A 20,827-nucleotide genomic window follows, 5' to 3' on the forward strand; every position below is an offset into this window, starting at 1 on the left:
AAATCGGAGGCACAGATGCCAGGCTCCCGTCTTGCTTCTAGCTCTTTCATGGTGGGCCCAAGTGAAGAGTTAGCACTTTTTGGCAGAGCATCTTAAGTGTCTGCTTTAATTCTTCCCTTGTGAGTGAGTAAGGGCATGAACCAACCTGGTTTATAGGTTCCCTGGACCAGTGATAAACTAGTACATGAAAATGGACACGCTTTAGTGGTAGAAGCCTGTAAGTAAAACCCTGACAAGGGGGAATACGAAAGGAGCCACAGTCCGAAGGTGTGCCATTGAATAAATTCTGCAGGGAGTCATCTTTTTCTGATAAACAATAAACTACTAAAAATAGATTGCAGCTAAAGGAACTTGGTTTCAGGTAACTATGCACAAGAACCATTTTTCCATAGTCCCTTGACCTCAGTTACTATGGCTGGCACAAGTGACCCTACTTTTGTCGTTGGCTTTGACACATGGTCCCATTGTACAGCCCAGGCTAGCCTCAAGTGCAGGACCCTCCTGCTTTAGCTTCCCAGTTCTGAGATTATGAGGTTATACCACCCAGTCTAGCGTGATTTCATTTCAATTTTGACAGGGTCTCCCTACCCACTTGACTCTGAACAGTTTTTTTTTTTTTCCAAATATCTCACTGGTCAGTCAGCTCGGCATTTGGCTTTGGTTGTCGCTCATCACCGTGGTGAAATGTGTTCTAGTTTATCCAGTCTGATCTTGCATGAAGGTTGAGGGCAAGGTTAAGTGAAAAACCTTTGTTACTCCTCCCCGCCCCCTTTTGATTAAATTCAAGTAACAAAGAGCTGTAGAAGAAGGGGCTCCTAGGAGCCTCAGTGGGGCTTACCCGGAGTCCGTCCTCAAGTTTAAGTCTGTCCATCCTGTGGGTGATGTCCTAGCTTCTCAAAAACACTGCTTAGGTTACTTTGTTTGAAGTCTCATTTCTGGGATCTGGAGAGGTGGTTCAGTGGCTAAGAGCCCTGGCTGCTCTTCCAGAGGACCAGTTCCCAGGGTCAACTCCCAGCACCCACACGGCAGCCCGCAACTCTCAGCAACTGTAGTTCCAGAGGAGCCGACACCCTCACAGCAGCACACATCGCATACATTCAAGTAAGTTATTTAACAAGAGAAGCCTCGTCCCTGCGGAGCGTCAGAGGTCCGCAGTACACAGCCTCTCGAGGAGAATCCAAAGCACAACCAGGAGCAAGAGCTTCACAAAATCATTTTTGAAAACGAAGAACTTGGCAGAGTCGGAGTCCATGAGCTTGGTTGTAAATTCGTGAGAGAAGCACCAAACCGATGGGTAGTTGACAAGAGAATATTTCCTTTCATTTCATAGAACAGTCTAGGGTAATAATTATGGTTGGCACAATTCTGCCAGGACTGTCAAGCAGACCCACCTTTCTTCTCAGAAGCACACTTAGGTTTGTTTCAGTCAGGGCAATGGGCTGTGGTTATGTACAAATCCCCATTTAACTGTTTGGGGCTGGTCTGGAAGTCAATATATAGACCAGGATGGCCTTCAGCTCACAAATATTTTGCCTGCCTCTGTCTCTGCCTCCAAAGGGCTAGGACTAAAGGTGTGCAGCACCATGCCAAGCTCATTTTTTAAAATATTTTTATTTATTCATTTATTATATATAAGTACACTGTAGTTGTCTTCAGACACACCAGAAGAGGGCATCGGATCTCTTTACAGATGGTTGTGAGCCACCATGTGGTTGCTGGGAATTGAACTCAGGACCTCTGGAAGAGCAGTCAGTGCTCTTAACCGCTGAGCCATCTCTCCAGCCAATTCATTTTCATCTCCAAGTTCATTTTGAATTATAGTTTTCATGTGTTTCGGTGGTTTGCTTGCATGGATGCCTGTGGACCACATGAGAGCAGTACCCATGGAGACCAATAGGGGGTGGTGGGTCCCCTGGGACTGGAGTTAAAGAAGGTCACTATACCCATGCTACGGCTCCAACTCCAATCCTCCAGAAGAGCAGCCAGTGCTCGTAACCACTGAGCCATCTCTCCAGTACTTTCAATCAGTGTGTTTGTTTGTTTTGTTTTGTTTTAAAGAATAAACAAACTTATCTACCCATCTTCCTGCAAATTTCATGACTACTTTTTTTAAAGATTTATTTATTTATTACATATAAGTACACTGCAGCTGTCTTAAGACACACCAGAAGAGGGCATCGGATCCCATTATAGATGGTTGGGAGCCACCATGTGGTTCCTGGGAGTTGAACTCAGGACCTCTGGAAGAGCAGTCAGTGCTCTTAACCACTGAGCCTTCTCTCCAGCCCATTTTATTAATAGCCAAATAAAATCCCACCCTGTATATGAACCACATTGCCCATTCATCTGTTGGTGGATAGCTAAGCTGGTTATAATTCCTCATTACAGTGAACAGCACCAGAGAGCATGATGCACAGGCGTCTCCGTGGGGCATACAGAGTCCTCTGGGGACACGCCCACCAGTAGTAGAGCAAGTTGTCTTTTAGATAAAGTAAAATGTCCTTGTCTACAGCTGTCCTCCCTAGATGACCAATACCTTTTCACCACTAAAGAGGTTCTTTGTGACGTGCAGTATTTGAACATGTCGAGTTATCTTTGCTTAAAGAAGACAGCCGTGACGTAATTAGAGGCACATGAACACAAGCCTGGAAATCTTCAGCACTGAACATTCTGTTTCAGTGGTGTGGTGGCACATCTTTGTCATCCCAGGACTTAGAAGGCAAAAGCAGGAGAATCAGAAGTCCAAGGTCACCCTCAGCTATGTAACAAGTACAAGGCTAGCCTGGGCTACATGACACCCTGTATCAAAGCAGAACAAAAGAAAAGGGAAGGAAGGAATGGAAGGAGAGAGGGAGAGAGGAAGGGAGGGAAGGAGAGAGGAAGGGAGGGAGGGAAAAAAAGAAAACTATGGTTTGGAAGACACCAGCTTGGCAAAATATTCTCCTAAGTTTTGTATTCTAGAAGGTTTATATTAAGAACATAAATACATCCAATATACAATATACACAATAATTAGTATCACATTTCTTTCCTGTGGTATTGTTAGAGTAATGTGAAACTGACTGAAAGAATCACATTCCAGGCAGGAGAAACGACTCAGCGGTTAAGAGCACCGACTGCTCTTCCAGAGGTCCTGAGTTCAACTCCCAGCAACCACATGGTGGCTCACACCCATCTGTAATGAGATCTGATGCCCTCTTCTGGTGTCTAAAGACAGCTACAGTGTACTCATATGTATAATAAATAAATAAATCTTTTTTAAAAAAAGAATCACGTTCCAAGTACCTGGGTGGACGTGAATTTTGGGAGGTGCTACTCAGTCTATGGCTCTGCCATGGAACCCTTATCCTCCCCACCCCCCATGCCTCATTCTGTCGTTTTCCACAGCTTGTACTACACTTGGCTCTGGCTGGCTCCTCTGCTCCGCAGCTCCTCCCCTTCAGCCTTTTGTAGCTCTGGGCCTCTTTATTCATCCCTCATCCTTTCCTAGTCTCATTCCCATTCATAAAGAAATGTATGCCTTTCTCATCTCCTCCTCTGTGGATGTGTCAGTGTTCATTGCTGTGACAAAACTCCTGGGATACCGACTAAAGATCCGAGAGCCCCCGTCCAAGGTTGGTTGGTCTATTGTGATGCAGCAGAGCATCATGATGGAGCCAGGAGAGTATGACAACGGAGTTGACTACCTCTTGGTGTCTAGAAAGCAAGGAGACAGGACCCCAGGTTCTTCCTAGGGGAATGCTCTGGTGACTTAACTTCCTTTCAATAAGCACCACCTCCTTAAGTTCCACCACCTCCCACTGGCCAGTGGACAAGCTCTCACATATGGACCTGTAGGGGCATTGGACATTGAATCATATCTGACCGTGGTTGAGAGGCCCAGAGCTCTAACTTCTCCATTCTTCTCATATACATTTCTGAACAGTGAGGCTGCTAAGCTTCCAGCCAGATGTGAACTTGACTCTGGGCAGTAAAGGCATTAACTCCTGTGCCCAGGAAGAAGGAAGCTTGGTCAAGGCTCCTCCTCCTGGGAAGACGTGCATCCCTCAGCAACACCCATGGTCACAGCCTCCAGCTTTGCAAGACTGGGAGGGTGTTATAGTGAATAGAGTGTCCTGGCCAGGCCTCAGAGCTGAGTCCTGACTTCCTATGTCCAGGCGACGGCAGCGATAACAGCTTTTCCGAATGCTGGAGAGGCAAGCAAGACAAAGCAAGGTACCCACCTGCGAGCCTGGCTCAGGCTCCGTAGTTCAGCTCACTCCTCTGCTAGTTCGACGGGGTTATTGTTACCGTTGTCTCCTGAGCTGTGAAAGGACAAGGTTTGGCTTTGCTGAGCAGAAAGCACATCTTAGACCAGAGTGATCAATCATTCTATACAGAGGAACTAAGATTATCTATCACCAACACCCTGTCACTCTGCTTCTCAGGCCCCCATTGACCTTCCTCTTGGCCCCAAACATAGTGGGCCATTGTAGGTGGTCTTTGCTACTTTGTGGGTTCTTCTTTAACCCTATCACTTGATAGGAGAGGAAAAAAGGAGAGAGGGCGAGGAGCAATGGAGATCATTGAATATAATTTCTTCTTGTTCCTTCTCTGAGTCCGACAACAAACAGCTACCAACCCCCTGAATGACTAACAACCCCCAACCCTTCCTCTCAGGGTCCTAGCCTTTATATACCCTCTGAAAAGTTCCCAGAAGCATCACACAGTAAGAGCTGGCAACGCCACTCCTCTGCTAGAGCATGAAGCAAATCATAGTCAACCTTCTACAGACAGTCTGAAGCAGCCCCGTTTCCCCACACATGGGATTAAAACGAAAATACTTTCTTATAATATCTTTTGTGTTTTTAAAAGATACCAACAGTCCAGAATTGTCACTGTGGGCCATCCCAATGTGTACAGCTGTCATGGCTTTGTACTGTCTTCAACTCCTTTCCAAGCCCCTGTGGACAGCTCTAGGCCCTGGTTCCTCCCGCTGTCTGCTTCCTATCCCTCTATGCTCCAGGACTATGTGACTGCCTTCTCTCTTCAGCTCCAGTACCACCCAAACATCCCCTCTATCCCCTTGTGCCCTTTCCTTCATGGTTCTCCCCTCACCCCTCTGCCAACTACTCTGAATGTGACCACAACGCACACAGGGCTGTTCATCTCTGTGTCACAGATCCCGGCTTAGTTAGAGGCAGAAGATGGCGCTTGGGGACAAGGAAACCAGAGTCTCACTGCCACACAATGTACCATCCTTCCATATCCAGATTAGTTCCTCCTTTGCACCCCAAAGGCAGACTTATCCACTCCTCACCCTATCACTTCCCAGCGCTGCCATCCAGTTTTGAGGGCTGCTATACACAGGTCCTTGCACCTATGTGCCTACCCTCTGCTCCACAAACTGTTGCAGCCATGCCCACCGCGTACTCTGGCACGTGACATTGCTGAGCCATGGACAAAGGGAACTCAGACCACCACAGGGCCTTTGCTCTTGCTGTCCTTGCCGCCTGCCATCTCTCCCCCATGACTGTCAATCCTTCCTTTCGATTTCTACTCGGTTAGCACTGTGACCACGGGCTCTGTATTCACCACCCCCACTCCATGGGATCTGTCGCCTTAGTTTTGGGGTTTTGTTGTTGTTTGTTTGTTTGTTGCCGTGCCGAGGCTGGGATGTGCTTAGCATGTGCACCTCAGTCTTTTTTGCCGTCACTGTGCTGCCTTCCTGGTTCATCTGCTCCGTGTCTCTACTCTTCTGTTTACACAGTTGTGCATTGCTGTCTCCTTCCAGCCTGAGGATCTTCAAAGGAGGGGCTGCTGTTGAGAGCTGCATCCCTGGGAACTGAAACACAGTCGAACCTCAGTAACCAAAGTTACCCAGTGTCAAAGGAGTAACTGTGGACTAATGTAAGGTGTGCTTGCCCTCACAGCCTGCTGTTTACACAGCAGGAAGCTGAGGCTCAGAAAGGTCCAGTGACAACTCCCTTCCCAGGACCACACGGTCCCAGCAGCAGGCAGCAGAAACCATACTCCTCTCCCGCAGCTCCTTCCTACCCACCCTGTCTTGGGGCCGGCATCCCAGAGCCACATCACACAGAGCCCCATGGACATGCAGACCACACAAGCACTTCAGGCACCACACCCATGGCGAGATGCCCACAGCACAGGTTCCAGCCTTGCCTGAGCAGAATTCCTTTTTTCATTGTAAAGAAATCCTGTTCATGCTCAGACACATGGCTGGTGCCCTCAGGAATCCCACGCACACGCCCATACCCACTCACAAACCTGCGGACTGACACCCCACGGTGGCAAGCTCCAGTACTAACGGGGACAGGACACCGTAGGCCTGGGTTGCTATGACAACAGACAGCTCCACATCTTGGCTATGAACACTGCTGGCCACATGGAAACACGGAAGCCAGGTTGTGTCACTGTAGCTGAGGGGAGGAAAGAACAGTCCCTAGGGCAGTTCCCAAGGCCACCAGGAGTCTCTCTGCTGCTCTCACCAGGCAGCCCCTATGTTTGTGTCAGTGCCTTGCATGCAGACTGTCACACATCTTGCTGTGTAATCCTGATGGTGTCCTTGCCGGAGGAGGACTGTGGAGAGCCAGGTTTCCAGATGGTGACACTGACAATCTGTGTGTCAAGGGACCCTGCCTTGCTTGGGGTTACACAGTGGGTTGTCAGGGGGGCTGTTGGGCCATGGAGAGTCCTCTTCCCATTATCTGCCCTGCATCTGGATGTCTCACCCAAGGCCGTGCTGCCTTCCTTCCTCTCCAGCACTCTGTGTACCCCATTCAACTGAGAGTAGCCAAGTTGGGTAGCTCTGTCACGTGGGTGCCCCATCCTGAGCATTCAAGGGAAGGCTATGGGAGCTGCCGTGGAAAAGACCAAAGATGAGGAGACCAGCTGACTCTGCAAGAATATTTTAATTTCATTTAAAAACACTCTTTGAGTTGCAATTAGTGTGTCTGTCTGTCTGTGTCTTTGTGTGTACCTATACACACACAAGCAGAATTGGAATGTACTAGCTTCAGGCAGTTGAATCCCCCAGCCTTGCCTGCCCTGGGTAGTCCTCCCATCACCAGGCTTACAAGTTATTGGCTCAGGGCCACACGAAACAAGATTAAATAATTGGGAAGTCCAAATGTCCAGCTAGAACCTCTGAGAAGTCTTGAGAGTCAGTGGCCACTTAGAGATGGTGCAGTGTGACTCCCTCTGTGCTGAACATTGTCACCTCCGAGACATGCTGTTCCTTACTGTGTTCCAGGACACGTCCTGAGCATGTCATAAGTGCTGACTCAGGAAAGCCTGTAGCAGCGCCATCCCAAGAGCTGGGGAACTGGGTTGAAAGTGATGCCCGGCAGAGCTCGGGAAGGGCTACCTCTGACAAGTCAGGACATTTCCTAAAATTAGTTGGTGCAGAAGTTGACACAGGTGGCAACTTGCAGAAAGTTATGAGGTGAGCGCTCACCCGGACACATTGGCAGCCAGGAGCTGCTGTGGCCCTAAGGATTCACTCTGCAGGGAGGGGGCCTTTGGGAAGTCGCCTTCTAGGTCTGACCCTTGCATGGCCTATCTATAAAACTAGAGACAAGGGGTTGTGGATTTAGCTCAGTGGTAGAGCGCTTGCCTAGAAAGCGCAAGGCCCTGGGTTTGGTCCTCAGCTCTGGAAAAAAAAAAAAAAAAAAAAAACTAGAGACAATGCCCGCTCTCATCTGTCCATTGTAGCAGGACGCTCCTGGGCACACAGAGCTTGGGTGATGTCACCAGCAGTAGCTATGCTTACCCTATGTGGCTAGAGGGGATAGATGTCTACATTTCATTGTTTTTAATGAATTGGAATGTAAATAGTCGCATGTGGCTAATGGTACCATACAGAGGGCGGAGCCCTAGGGTCTAAATGAACACTTGATATTAATTTCAGTCTTGCTCACTTTTGCCCATTCCTATCCTCATGTCAATTTTGAGCAGGCCCAGCCATTTAACGTTTCCTCTCTAATGGACTTCTAGAAGTTTCTCACCTTCCAGAAAGAGGTGGTCACCAGGCCTACTTCAGCCAGAAGAAGTCACAATCAGATAAACCCCAGGATATCTGTATTACTTGGGGTGAAGGATAGAGCCTATAAGGGCTGAGATTGAGTATCCCACTAGCCAGTAGGGATGATGGGAGGTTGCTTAGAGTAGGACATAGGTTGGTTTAAAGAAAATGAGGATGTTCTTGGCATGTCTGAGCTTTCTGTTTAGGCTAGACCAGGTAGTCCCAAACCTGTTCTCTACTTCTAGGCCCACAGTCCATGCGCATCCAGACACAGGTTACCTCTTTAGCGCCTGGCCCAGCAGCTCAGATCACAGCACGCTCCAGGCCACAGATCCTACCAATTCCCTTTCCTGTACCGTTCCAGATGACTCCCATGTCTGCGTCCCCACTGCTCTGGAAGAACTAATGGCCCCCACTCACGCTGCCTATTCACATACCCCAGCTGTGAGTGGAGTCCAGGGCAGTAACCAAGAATTCTAAAATGAAGGCGTTCTTGTAGGTGTTCTCATTTCTAACCTTCCCTGACTGCTAAGAAAACTCTGCATTTGGTATCTTATAGCACAAGACTGACTCTATCACAATCATGAAAAGTAGAAATAGAGGTTGGTGTCGAGAGACAGAAACCAAGTGCTGGGGCCTTGCTTCTGGCAGAGGCTCCATGTTAACTTGTCTTGGCCATACCAACTTCTTTCTACCATGCCATTCATTCATTCATTCATTCATTCATTCATTCATTCATACTCTACTACTAAAAATCCTGCAGTCTCGGGGCTGGGGATTTAGCTCAGTGGTAGAGCGCTTACCTAGGAAGCACAAGGCCCTGGGTTCGGTCCCCAGCTCCGAAAAAAAGAACCAAAAAAAAAAAAAAAAAATCCTGCAGTCTCGTTTCCCATATCTGGGGTGTTCTTAAGGGCAACATATCTGGAGTACAGTGGACAAGGCTTAACCCTGAGGACATTGCCTTTGTGTTTATACTGTCCCCTGCCAGGTAAGCATTCTGCTCTCCTTCTGACACTGTCTCCCTCTGTAGCCCAAACTGTCTTTGGCTCAATTCTGCTTCTGATTCTGCCAGCACCACCTGTCTGTGTCCCTGCACACTGCTGCCTGTCTCTTACAAAGACCCTAGAATGGCATTAGGGAGCCTCCAAAACTCAGGATCATCCCTGTCTCAAGACCCTTAATCACATCTTCAAAGACCCTTTGATGTAGAAGGAGACATTTCTGGGCTCAGGCATGGCTGCTTCTGAGGTGTTTTTTAGGCCTATGGCAATGATCAACATGTGTGTGTAGTCTAGATCTTACATAGTCATCTTCCTATAGTCTCTGTAGCTATGATCAGTCAGATAACCTGGGGGCATATACAGCAAAAGACCTTGGGGACCTCATGACCATGATAACATAGAGTCGTGAGTCTGTGGTCCCAGCTCTGTAAGAGCTCCCAGATGTACAAGGTTTCAGAGAAATAAGGGACTGAGACAATGTCCAGAGGGTACTGTGCAGAGCACTAAGACAGCATCTCAGTCTCCTCCCTGCTGCCCTTGATTACTTAGTCTTCTATTGATGTGATGAGACACCATGACAAAGGCCATTTATAGAAGAAAGGGTTTGAGCTTACAGTTCAGGAGGGTTAGATTTCATGATCCCCAAAATGGCATAGCTGCAGGAGCAGGAAACTGAGGACACACATGTTGTACTGCAAGCAGGGAACAGAGTGAACTGGGGATGGCACAAGGGTTTAAAAACCTCAAAACCCACCCCCCAGGGACATACTTCCTGAAACAAGGCCACACCTCCTGAGCCTTCCCAAACAGCACCAGCAACCGGGGACTAAGTGTTCAAATGTCCAAGATGATGGGGAGCATCTCACTTAAACCAGTGTGGCCTCCTTGGCGCATTAGAACAGCAGAGCTGACAGTCCTCTGTGCAGGTCTTTGAACAGCTCTCATTAGCACCATGCTAGAGGGATGAGGTGTCTGCTCAGTTAAGTGGGGTGACACATCCCAGTCACATAGCAGCAGCTGGCAGCGGGGGCGCCTCTTGGGTTGACTCAAGCCCTCACCTCCTTAGGGCCTTAGGCTCTGAGCTCCAGCCCTGGAGGAAGGAACTGGAAGATGGATGCTGAGAGCTGAATGAACTGGTTGGGTTCCTTCTGGCTTCTAGAAGGAAATGCCGTGAAGTCTGATATGGTTTCTTCTTGCAGGTACATGACAAGCTCCGGCACTGTGTGTCCCCGACCACAGGAGTGCAGCAGGGAGTGTCCTACTAAGTTCCACATTCATATTACTAATGTCACTCAAGGGCTGCCTCAAGCGGAGCCTCCCTTTGTCTACTTCCCTATCTACCCCATCCAACCCCCCAGGGATGAGCAAGGTAGGGAATCTGAGTGGCTGAAGGCACCCATATTTCTAGGAACCTAAGAAAGCAGGAATGGGGTGGGGCCCTGAATAGAAGCCTGGGGGCCAATTCTTGCTTCTGACGGTGGCTGGCTCTGAGTCGGCCTGGTCAGGTCTAGAAAGACAAGGCAAGAGCAGCCTAGGCAAGAGCACTCAGGGAGCTCTGCGAGCTGCATTGCCCAGCAAGTGCCTCCCTGGGCACACCTGGGCCTCCAGCACTTAGACGCCCTGGTGCTGCCTCCCACAGGCTCACTGCCAGTCACTGGGCTGAAACCTGGGGAGTGTCCTGTGCTGCTTTTCTCCCCACATGCAGGGAAATCCTATCCATTCAACTGTCAACTACATTTGAAAGTTGAAGCTTTGCAGAGGCAATTCTCATCCTAGCCAGACCCTTTCTATTCCTGCCTGACTCAAGGCAGGGCCCACTTGGCTCACCTTGCCTGTCTTCCCAGTCCTACCCTGGCCCCATGTCTGTTGTCTCCACAGGACTCAGGGAACATCAGAAAGGCCATGCCAGGAGGACCATGATCTTTACTCAGCCGGGACTAGGGCCCACACTGCAGCCACCCAGGCCTTCCTGACCCTTTCTGTCCTTGTCACTTCTCCACTGCAGCTACATAGACCCCTTCCTGTTCCTCATGCATCTCCGTCCTGGGACCTCTTCGACTCACTGGTCCTTTTCACAGCTCTTTCCCCAGCTCTGATCTGAGAGCATTCCTGGCTCACCACTGCTGGCTACCTGCTTGCTCTCCCTCTCCTCAGCATCTCCCAACAGATACAATCGTCCGCAGCCATTCATTCATCAGTTTTGCCTGTCTCCCCCACTGCTGACTCCCATTAGACCGCCGGCTCCCTGAAGGAATAGTGCTTTTTGCTTTGATTATTGCATCTCCACCTAGCTAGGCAGCCACTGCAGAACAAAGGTGGCCCAAGGACAGGAATGCAGCTGACCCATCCAAACGCCTGGCTCTGGGCTCACCTCCCCACAGGCTGACCCCAGCCTCTGGGGCACAACATAGCACCAGGACAAGTATGTGCAGCCACCTCATCCACACCCGACCAGCTGCCCTTCCAGCCAACTTATCACAGACGGCTTTCCTGATGGGGATCAATAGAAAACCTTTTATCTCCTTCCCTGGTGGCGGCTCAGACTCAGGTCGGAGCATAGCCAGCTCCTGTTACTATGGTGACCCTCCTGGTCCTCACTGCCTCCCTCCCATCCTTTCTGCCATCCCTTCTCTTTCCCACTTCCCAGATCCCTGCCCCTGCTCCCTTCTCCATCCCACAGCCCAGTGCCAGCATTATCTGCCACCCAGAGGGGCTTCTGGAGCCTGTTCACAACTGACCTGAGGATTGGAGGCTGGGAAGGAGCTGCTGGGGCTGCTGGGGCTCTGGGGTCCAAGCCTGACCTTGCTACCGCTCAGGGTTGGTCAAACGGTTTCAGTGCTCAGTTCCAGCTCCGATGTGCTCTGTCATTCCTCACTTGGGTAATGATCTGTCCCTGCTTCTGTACAGATAATGCTGTCCTCTTAGGGAATTGCTCTGAGCATCCTGGAAGCATGATCTGTAAAGTGCAGAGCCTACGGCCAGCCTGTGGTCCAGCTGAGGAGACATTAGCCTTTGTTGATAAGCTTCATGCGTAGTACAGCCTGGGGGGAGAGGAGAGGACTGTGGTGGTGAAACACGTGAGGAGCCAGTGACAGACCCTTCTGTATGGTCTCAGGCATGGCTCACCTTTCTTCCCTCAGTCCTTGAGAGACTAAGTTGGGGGAAAGGTGGAAGAGCAGGCACTTTGGCACTGCTCAGACCTCCCCAGGTATGGTGTCCAGCTTGCAAGTAGTGAACAACTTGTCCTCAAGTCACTGAGCCCCTCCCCCCACCTCTGGGATACTCTTCTTCCTGCCTGGAGGCTATGTCCACAGTTAGCCCTCAGGGTGGCTCCTGATGGGGTGCTGGGGCCAGTGAGAACTTCAGATCTACCACTGCTATACCCTTTGACTAAGACTGCATGTTTGTCTCCGCCCCATGAGTGTTCCCACAGCAAAAAGCCTCTGCGTATGTGGTTAAATAGTGCTCACAGGCTCAGGAGACAGTCATGGGACATACAAGGGCAAGCCCTAGAGTTCTAGAAGAAAGAGGGACCGCCATCTGAAGACATTTGGGCAGTAAAACTGAGGTTTGCAGAACTTAGACACTTACTGCGAACCTACCACCCACAGTTTGACCTGACTCTAAGATTCCAGAAGTGAAAGAGGATAAATGAATGCTATTTCAGGTTGCAGAGTGTGGGGTGACTGTTAGAGTAGCCTCGGGAAGCTCAATCCTGCCTAGATCTGCCCTTTCAGAAATGTAGGACCTGCAGAGGGCCCCCTCCTCAGCTCAAGACAGAGACAGTCAGAGTAGCCAGTAAGCGCCCAGTTCAGAAAAGGAAACAGTACTGTTGTACTTGTGTCTGGGACCGCAGCCTGGTGTGCAGCTGAGGTTGTTCTGGAAGTCAAGATCTTGCTGTGATGAGATGAATGAACCGCCATGACCAGCAAATGGTAATGTTTTAAAAAGGGGAAGGTCTGAAATTGATTTTCCAAGGCCTGAGCAAAACAGCATGTCTGCCCTCATGAGACTCACAGCCTGGTCATGAAGACGATGGGTGACTGGAAGGCTATGGGACATGTCTGGATACCCTGTTCAGGGAGCCTGATTTCACCAGAGGAGGATCTGGGAAGGCCCCCTGGAGGAGGCTAATCTTGAGCTAAACCTGAAGAGTAAGGATGGGAGGAGCTAAAGCAATGAGGGAAAGGCATCTGTGACATATAATAAACTACGTCCGGGAACACTCCGATCGGAGAAGAGGCATTTGAAAGATTTGCGGGATCTTCTGTGGGGATGGAGCCAGGAAAGTGTGTATGGGAGCCAGACCAGACATGGGGCCCTTCAGGGTGGGGCACTCCAAGAAGAAATGCACTGTGCAGGAAGGATGAGAACTATGGCAGGGGCTAGTTCTACAGGCTACAGTTAGAGGGCCAAGGACCAAGAGTGACATCAAACCCTCTCCCAAAGTATTTCAGAGCATCCTGGACATGTCAACAACTTCTTGTAGAAAGGGAGAGGAGGGGGGTACTCTCCCCACCCCCACGTGAATGACCACAAGAGCAGAGGGTTCCAAAGCTGAGTATCTGGGGTGACATACTTGATGGCAGAAGCTTGCAGGGCAGTTACAAGGCCCTGCTTGATTCCCAGAACTGTTAAATAAATAAATAACAAAATAGAAAGTTGAGTGCTTGCTATCATAGATATGCTCTGGGGATGCATGGAGCACAAATGGGTTCACTCAGGCCCAGCGTTTTCTCTAGAGCTAACTGGGTAGCAAACAGAGTGGAGGTGAACCACTGGTCACCTGAATGCAGGAAAAGACAGTAAGAATACTTACTAAGCCTGTGAATGAAAACTGGTCCATGATGGTTTTTGCTAAACCCTGCTATTATTATTTACAAATGGGAAAAAAATAGATGTTTTGTTTTTGTTTTCTCACTCTGTGGGCCTGAAACTCACTAGGTAAACCAGAGTGGCTTTGAACTGCCAGTGACCCCTCAGCTTAGTCTCCCTGGTACTGGAGTTACAGGTATGAAACTATGCCCTGCTGACCCCTCTACTTAAAGGGAACTGTCACTGTAACGCATATCCTAAGGACTATGCTTAGCTGGTCGAACCTTAAAGAATAGAGAACCTCGATGAGGCGGACTATGGTGAGGAGCCGGCAGTCTGGGAGGTTTTATTTCTGAAGCTGGCAGAGGCAGATGCAAGATGACCATAGGATCCTTTTTTCTGTGCCTTCTTGACCTGATTAAACATTTTATAATTGCAGACTGGGATGCTCCCAACACTCCCCAGTTCTAACAGTGACACTGGTCTGACACTTGAGTCATTTCTAGTCCATTCCATGATCTCTGCCTTTCTAAGCAGCTTTGGTTCTCCTCACTGCCTCTGATTACAGGCTTCGGTCAATGGCAACCTCATTTTCTCTCCTGAGACAGCCTGTGGCTCTCTGTAAATAGCTCTGACCAGGGGAAGCTTCTTCTTCACAGGGTTAAAACCTGTTGCAAGGCCTGCTGTCTTGTGAAGCTGCACTGTGTCCATGAGTGACAACTGTCCAAGGCCAGGGCAGTCTGTCACATGCTTAGGTGTTCTTCATGTACTGATGTTTGTGTTGCTCGGGTAGAATCTAGGTCTCATATGTTATGTAACTTGTTTACCTCGGAACTACACCCAAAACTCTACCAAATAATGCTCATATAAATAAAACAACACTGGCTCCCTTCAAGCACACCTTTCATCCTGGCACTTGAGAGATAGAAAGGGAAGATCAGGAGCTCAAAAGATCAGGAGCTCAAGGCCTGTTCTGCTATGTGGTGAGTTTGAGGCTAGCTTGGGCTACATGAGATTCTGTCTCAAAACAAAAACAAAACACGAAACAAAACAAACAAACTAGGGGCTAGAGAGATGGCTCAGTGGTTAAGAGGACTGGCTGTTCTTCCAGAGGACTGGATTCTATTTCCAGCACCCACATGGTGACTCACAACTGTCTGTAACTCTGGTTCCAGGGAATCCAATACCCTCTTCTGCATCCTCCATGGGCACCAGGCACACATGTGGTACACAAACATATATACAGGCAAAACACCCCCACGCACATTTTTTTAAATTAATTTGCTTATTCACTTATTAAATAATTAATTTTTGAGCAGGGCTCCTCTGTGTATCCCGGGCTGTTCTGTAACTCGCTCTGTAGACCAGGCTGGACTCAGATTCAGAGATCTACCTCTGCCTCCTAAGTGCTAGGATTAAAGGGGTGCACCACCACTGCTTGGCTTAAAACTTTCTTTAATTATAAATATTTTTTAAATTAAAAGAATAGACTACAGAGAACCAATTCAAGCTGATCACATTAAAAAGTGGAAAGATGGCCTAGTGGGTAAAGCCCTTGCCATACAGGAACCTGAGTTTAGATCCCCAGCACTCAAATAAAGACTGGCATGGTATGCCACAGTTCTCTTGTACTGGATCATGGGGACAAAGCAGATCCTGAGGCTTGAGGGCCAGTTGGGCCAGCCCATCAGTGTGCTCTTGGCTCAGTTTAGCACTAGCTTAAAGAAGGCAAAAACAAAGTGGAAGGGCTAGAGAGATGGCGCTGTGGCCAAGAGCACAGTGCTCTTCTAGAAGCCCTATTTTGGTTTCCAGCACCCACTTTGGGCCACTCAAAACCTCCTATAATTCCAGTTCCTCTGTCCTCCACAAGCACCTACATTCTCATGTCCCCATACCTACACACACACACACACACACACACACACACACACACACACGCACACGATTAACTTAAAATAAAAAATTTTTAAAAATAAAATTAAGATTGTTACTCAACCTCAACCCCTAGTCTCCACATACCCTCACAGAGATGTCACATACATGACACACACAAACACGCATATGTAAATGGTTGACTTGCCTACCTGAGAGTCCAGGGTTTTCTCCTCTAAGCCTCTCTCCAGAGTTTCTACTCAAGGCTGTCAGTCTCTGTCTCTGTCTTCTTTCTCTCTTCAGAATCTTGGACTAGTACTGTAGCTCAGCTGGTAGAGGGCTTGCTTAACATGCCAATACCCTGGATTAACTCCCCAACACTGTCTCAATCCAGGCATGGTGGTGCACACCTGTAATCCCAGCATTCAAGAGACAGAGATAGGAGGACTCAACCAAATGGCACATTGGAGGCTCTCTCTATGGGGCATCACACAAAGACCATGTCCCAAAAACCATAGATAAAGGAAGACATAAATACAGGCTGGAAATTTGTCTCAGTAGTAAAGAGTACTCGGCTGTTCTTCCAGGGGGCCCAGGATCAGATTCCAAAACATGTGGCAGCTCACAACCACTGGTAACTTCAACAGTGGGTGGATGTGTGGATGAGTGGGTGGATGGATGGATGGGTAGGTGGGTGGATGGAGGGGTGGATGGATGGATGGGTAGGTGGGTGGATGGAGGGGTGGATGGATGGATGGGTGGATGAGTGGATGAATGGGTGGATTGATGGGTGGATGGGTGAATGGATGGATGGATGGGTGGGTGGGTAGGTGGGTGGATGGATGGATGGATGGGTGGATGGGTGGATGGGTGGGTGGATTAATGGGTATAGATGGATTGATAGGTAGATGGATGGATGGGTAGATGGATGGATGGGTAGGTGGGTGGATGGAGGGGTGGATGGATGGGTGGATGGATGGATGGGTGGGTGGGTGGATGAGTGGATGAATGGGTGGATTGATGGGTGGATGGGTGAATGGATGGATGGATGGATGGGTGGATTGATGGGTATAGATGAATTGATAGGTAGATGGATGGATGGGTGGGTGGGTGGGTGGATGAATGGATGGGTGGGTGGGTGAATGGATGGATGGATGGATGGGTGGATTGATGGGTATAGATGAATTGATAGGTAGATGGATGGATGGGTGGGTGGGTGGGTGGATGAATGGATGGGTGGGTGGGTGGATGGATGGGTGGATGGATGGATGGGTGGTGAATGGATGGATGGAGGATGGATGGATGGGTGGGTGGATGGATAGGTGGGATGGATGGATGGATGGGTGGGTGGTGAATGGATGGATGGGGTGGGCAGATGGATGGGTGGGTGGGTGGGTGGATAGATGGGTGGAAGGATGGTTGGTTGGATGGATGGATAGGTGGATGGATGGATGGATTGATGAATGGATGGATAGGTGGGGGTAGATAGATGAGTGAAAGATCTTAGTGATGCTTATTTGGCCCTGGATCCAGCCTGGATCCCCTAAGCAGCATCCCTGGATCTGGAACCAAAATCCCTTTCCCTGTGGTGCTCACACTGCCTATAGCTAGGCAGTCCTTTCAGATCTTCATCTTCTCTTTATGTTGGAAATCAGAGACCTTGCAAGAAGCCAGAGGTTCTGTCCTTGCTCAGTTCCCCATCACTGCCCTTCCCTGGAGATGAGTACTCCTTTTTTTTACTGCTCAGGGACTCGGACAAAACACAACTTTGGGGATGAAGGGACTTGTTCAACTTACAGTTCCAGATTACAGTCTGGCACTGTGGGGAAGTCAAGGCCAGATCTCAAAGCAGCTGTCACATCACAAACAGACAAGGGGGGGGGGGATCAAGTGTGTGTGTGCACACTTGGTTACTGCTGCTCAGCTAACTTTCTTCTCTCTTATACGGCCCAGGACCTCAAGCCAGAGGAACGGAGTGTCCATACAGAATATCTGTACCAGCTAGACTTCGTGGGGAGTGAGCAGGGATGGTTGTGGTACAGAGCCCAACAGTATTGAAATTGTTTTAGCTTGAAGCTTGAGAAGCCAGAGGTTTCTGAAGCCCTGGGGAGGTGCTGAAGCCAAGCTGGGACCAGGTGGCAGGGTGGGGCAAGGGTTCTCCTCTGAAAGCTTCCTGACAGCTGTGTATACAGAGACAGTAGGTTTCCTGCCCCCTCCTCAGGGTCTATCTTCTTTGCAAAATAGAGATAATAGATTCATGAGATTCACTGCACATAGTAGGTATCAAATAAATTCCAGCTCCATGTTTGCTGATGGCAGTCCTGGTGCACACTACATTTCCAACCCGAAGTCTTCCCGTAGGAGCTTGTGTCCCAGAGAACACACAAGGGAACAGTGTGTGTAGCCCAGAATCATCACTCTAGATCCAAGTGTGACCCCGGGGAAGCTCTTTCTCCTCCTCAGTCCCAATGAGGTGCTTGGTGGTGGGTAGCCTTGGCTAACAAGTATAAGCACCCATGACAATCTTTTATGTGAGCCAGTGATAAATCTAGTTCTTTTTGTTCATTTGCTGTTTTGTTTTTGAGACAGGATCTCTCTACATAGCCCTGGCCTGTCCTGCAACCCACTATTTAGGCCAGGCTGGCCTCAAGCACACAGAAATCTTTTATGTCTCTATCTCCTAAGTGCTGGACTTAAAGGCCAGCGATAAGCTTGGTTCTTAACCAAACAGAGCTGGTTTTTCTTTTGTTTCAGCTAACAGCCTCTCTAGACAGGAAACATTACCTCTTTTTGTTTGACAGAAAACAGAGGAAGTTCAAGGCCACACAGATAACCAGTCTTAGGTAGCTGGGGGGGGGGGGGGGGCGGGGAAGGTCTCTCAAACTCAAATACCTAGGTAGGTGAGGGGGCCAGCTGGTTGATTTAAATGTGTGTCTAGAACAATGGGTAGTGGTAGGCTTCCCTGAAAGTAAAGTTACCTGAAGGGATTTCAATTCCCAAAGGATCACACTGTTCTGTTCTGGCCTCTTAATCAAAAACACCACAGGGGATTAAGAGTGTAGCTGAGGGGTTGGGGATTTGGATCAGTGGTAGAGCGCTTGCCTAGCAAGCGCAAGGCCCTGGGTTCGGTCCCCAGCTCCAAAAAAAAAGAATAGAAAAAAAAAAAAGAGTGTAGCCGAGTTAGTACACTTAGCTAGCATTCAGGGAGGTTCTGGGTTCCATGTCCAGCATGCTCATGTGCACAGGACATGGGTGTGCCCGTCGCATGCGCGTGCGCACACACACACACACACACACACACACACACACACACACACACACCCCGGGGGAGGTGAGAAGGGGGAGAGGAAGGGAGGGAGGATATATAAGAGAAGAAATACAAGCAAACAAGATCACTCACCTTTATTCAGCACTCAGGAGGCAGATGTGGGCAGTTATCTGTCAGTCCAGGCCAGCCTAGTCTACATTGTGAGTTCCAGGATAGCCCAGGCTACACAGAGAAACCCTGTGTCAAAAAAGAAAAAAAGAAAGAAAGACAAGACAAGACAAGAACAAGAACAACACAGAAGACCCAGTTTGAATCTGTCTGGCTGTTGTGAGCGTACGGGAAGCTGCCCCACACACTGACACAGTTTTGGAACTGGAGGCGTGGTTCAAGGGGAGAGCACTTGCCTGATATACACAAAGCCATGGGTTCCACTCCTCAGCACAACACAATAAGGAAAAAAAAAACGAGAATCCAATGACAACAACAACAACAACAACAAAACCCCCATAAAAACAAACAGTGCCTCCCTCCAGCACCCCAGAGGCATTGGCCTTTGATCTGAGTTTGAGACTCTTGCACCAAGGCTGTGTAGCTGGGTTCCTGCGTGGCAGCATGCCCACCTTCTAGCCTTCCTAGAGCACCACTGAGGGTGCTCACCAGGTTCTCAGCAAACCACATTCCTGGGGAGCTGGGGCTGCTGACGGCTGCTGACGGTGATCTCTAGGCTCCTGGTTGTCATCTTGAAGCATGTGAGTTCTTGGTCAGTATTGGTGTCAATCATGTCCAGGCTACTCTGCTCTGATAGGCTGCTTAGAATGGGGGTGGAGTGATCTGTGGGATGGCGAGATGGCTCAGTGGTTAAGAACACTGGTTGCTTTTTCGGGGGGGTCCTGGGTTCAGGTCCCAGCACTCATGAAGCAGTTCACAACTGTCTATAACTCCAGTCCCAGGGGATCCAATCTCTTCTTCTGGCCTCCATGAACACTGCATGCATCATGTGCACAGGAAAAATACCCCGAACATAAGGGAGAAGAGAAGGGGTTAGAGAGATGGCACAGAAGTTTTGTTTTGTTTTGTTTTTTTAAAGGCTGCTCCTCAAGAGGATCCAAGTTCAATCCCCAGCATTCACATGACAGCTCACAACCATCTGTAACTCCAATTCTAGGGGATTCAACACCCTCACACAGACATACATGCAGGCAAAACACCAATGCATACGAAATAAAAATAAATTCATTGCCAGAGAACAATTCTGGGTGTGCCTGTGCATTTTGGCACTTTACACAGATGACTTCAAGGCTACTCTACCCATACCATAAACACGCAGGAATGGACATAGAGTCTCACTGGCCCAGGCTGGTATTGAGGTCCTGGGCTCTGGCAATGGTCCAGCCTCTGGTTCTCAAGTAGCTGGATGCCAGACCCACTACTGCTAGTGTGAGTCTGTTTCTTCTTCTGTGCAGCGGCTTGTGGTAAGGAGCAGTAAGAGAAGCGGTAAGAGAAACCAGCTCCCAAAGGTATCCAACTCTGAAGCCCTGAAGCCTAGGGATATCTTCATGTACAGCAAAAGGGGTGTGGGTGGGTGTTGTAGATGTGTTTAAACAAAAGGTCTTGTTGAGACGAGACGTTCATTCTAGACTGTGAAGGGGCTGGAGTACAGTCCTGAGCTCTCAGGAGAGGAGGGAAGACTAAGGGAGGAAGTAGGAGCCAGATAACCAAAGCAGCTTTGTTGCTGGCTCCCCGTGCCTCCCCCCATCTCACCTTCAAGTTTCTTGCAGTTACCAACAGGTCCCAGCAACCAGGGAAGGGAAGGGAAGGGAAGGGAAGGGAAGGGAAGGGAAGGGAAGG

At 49.2% G+C, this 20,827-nt stretch overlaps 1 long non-coding RNA gene across 4 annotated transcripts; it reads right to left on the reverse strand.

Moving 5' to 3' along the window:
• Positions 1-1,592: 1,592 nt before the first annotated feature.
• LOC102549418 (uncharacterized) lies at positions 1,593-19,734 on the reverse strand. 4 transcript variants are annotated; one of them, XR_015631671.1, is made up of 7 exons: positions 19,112-19,339; positions 15,924-16,121; positions 11,763-12,065; positions 5,675-5,824; positions 4,224-4,304; positions 2,646-2,799; positions 1,593-1,857 (listed from the first exon to the last, which is right to left on the reverse strand). It is a non-coding gene; the product is annotated as an uncharacterized LOC102549418 (long non-coding RNA). The 4 variants fall into 4 exon arrangements; XR_015631669.1 differs by lacking the exon at positions 1,593-1,857 and adding an exon at positions 19,600-19,734 and having other exon boundaries at positions 2,112-2,799; positions 19,112-19,216; XR_015631668.1 differs by lacking the exon at positions 1,593-1,857 and having other exon boundaries at positions 2,099-2,799; positions 19,112-19,353.
• Between the last annotated feature and the right edge of the window lie 1,093 nt (positions 19,735-20,827).

This window comes from Rattus norvegicus, chromosome 10 (genome assembly GCF_021556685.1).
Source record: "Rattus norvegicus strain SHRSP/BbbUtx chromosome 10, alternate assembly SHRSP_T2T, whole genome shotgun sequence".
Lineage (NCBI taxonomy): Eukaryota > Metazoa > Chordata > Mammalia > Rodentia > Muridae > Rattus > Rattus norvegicus.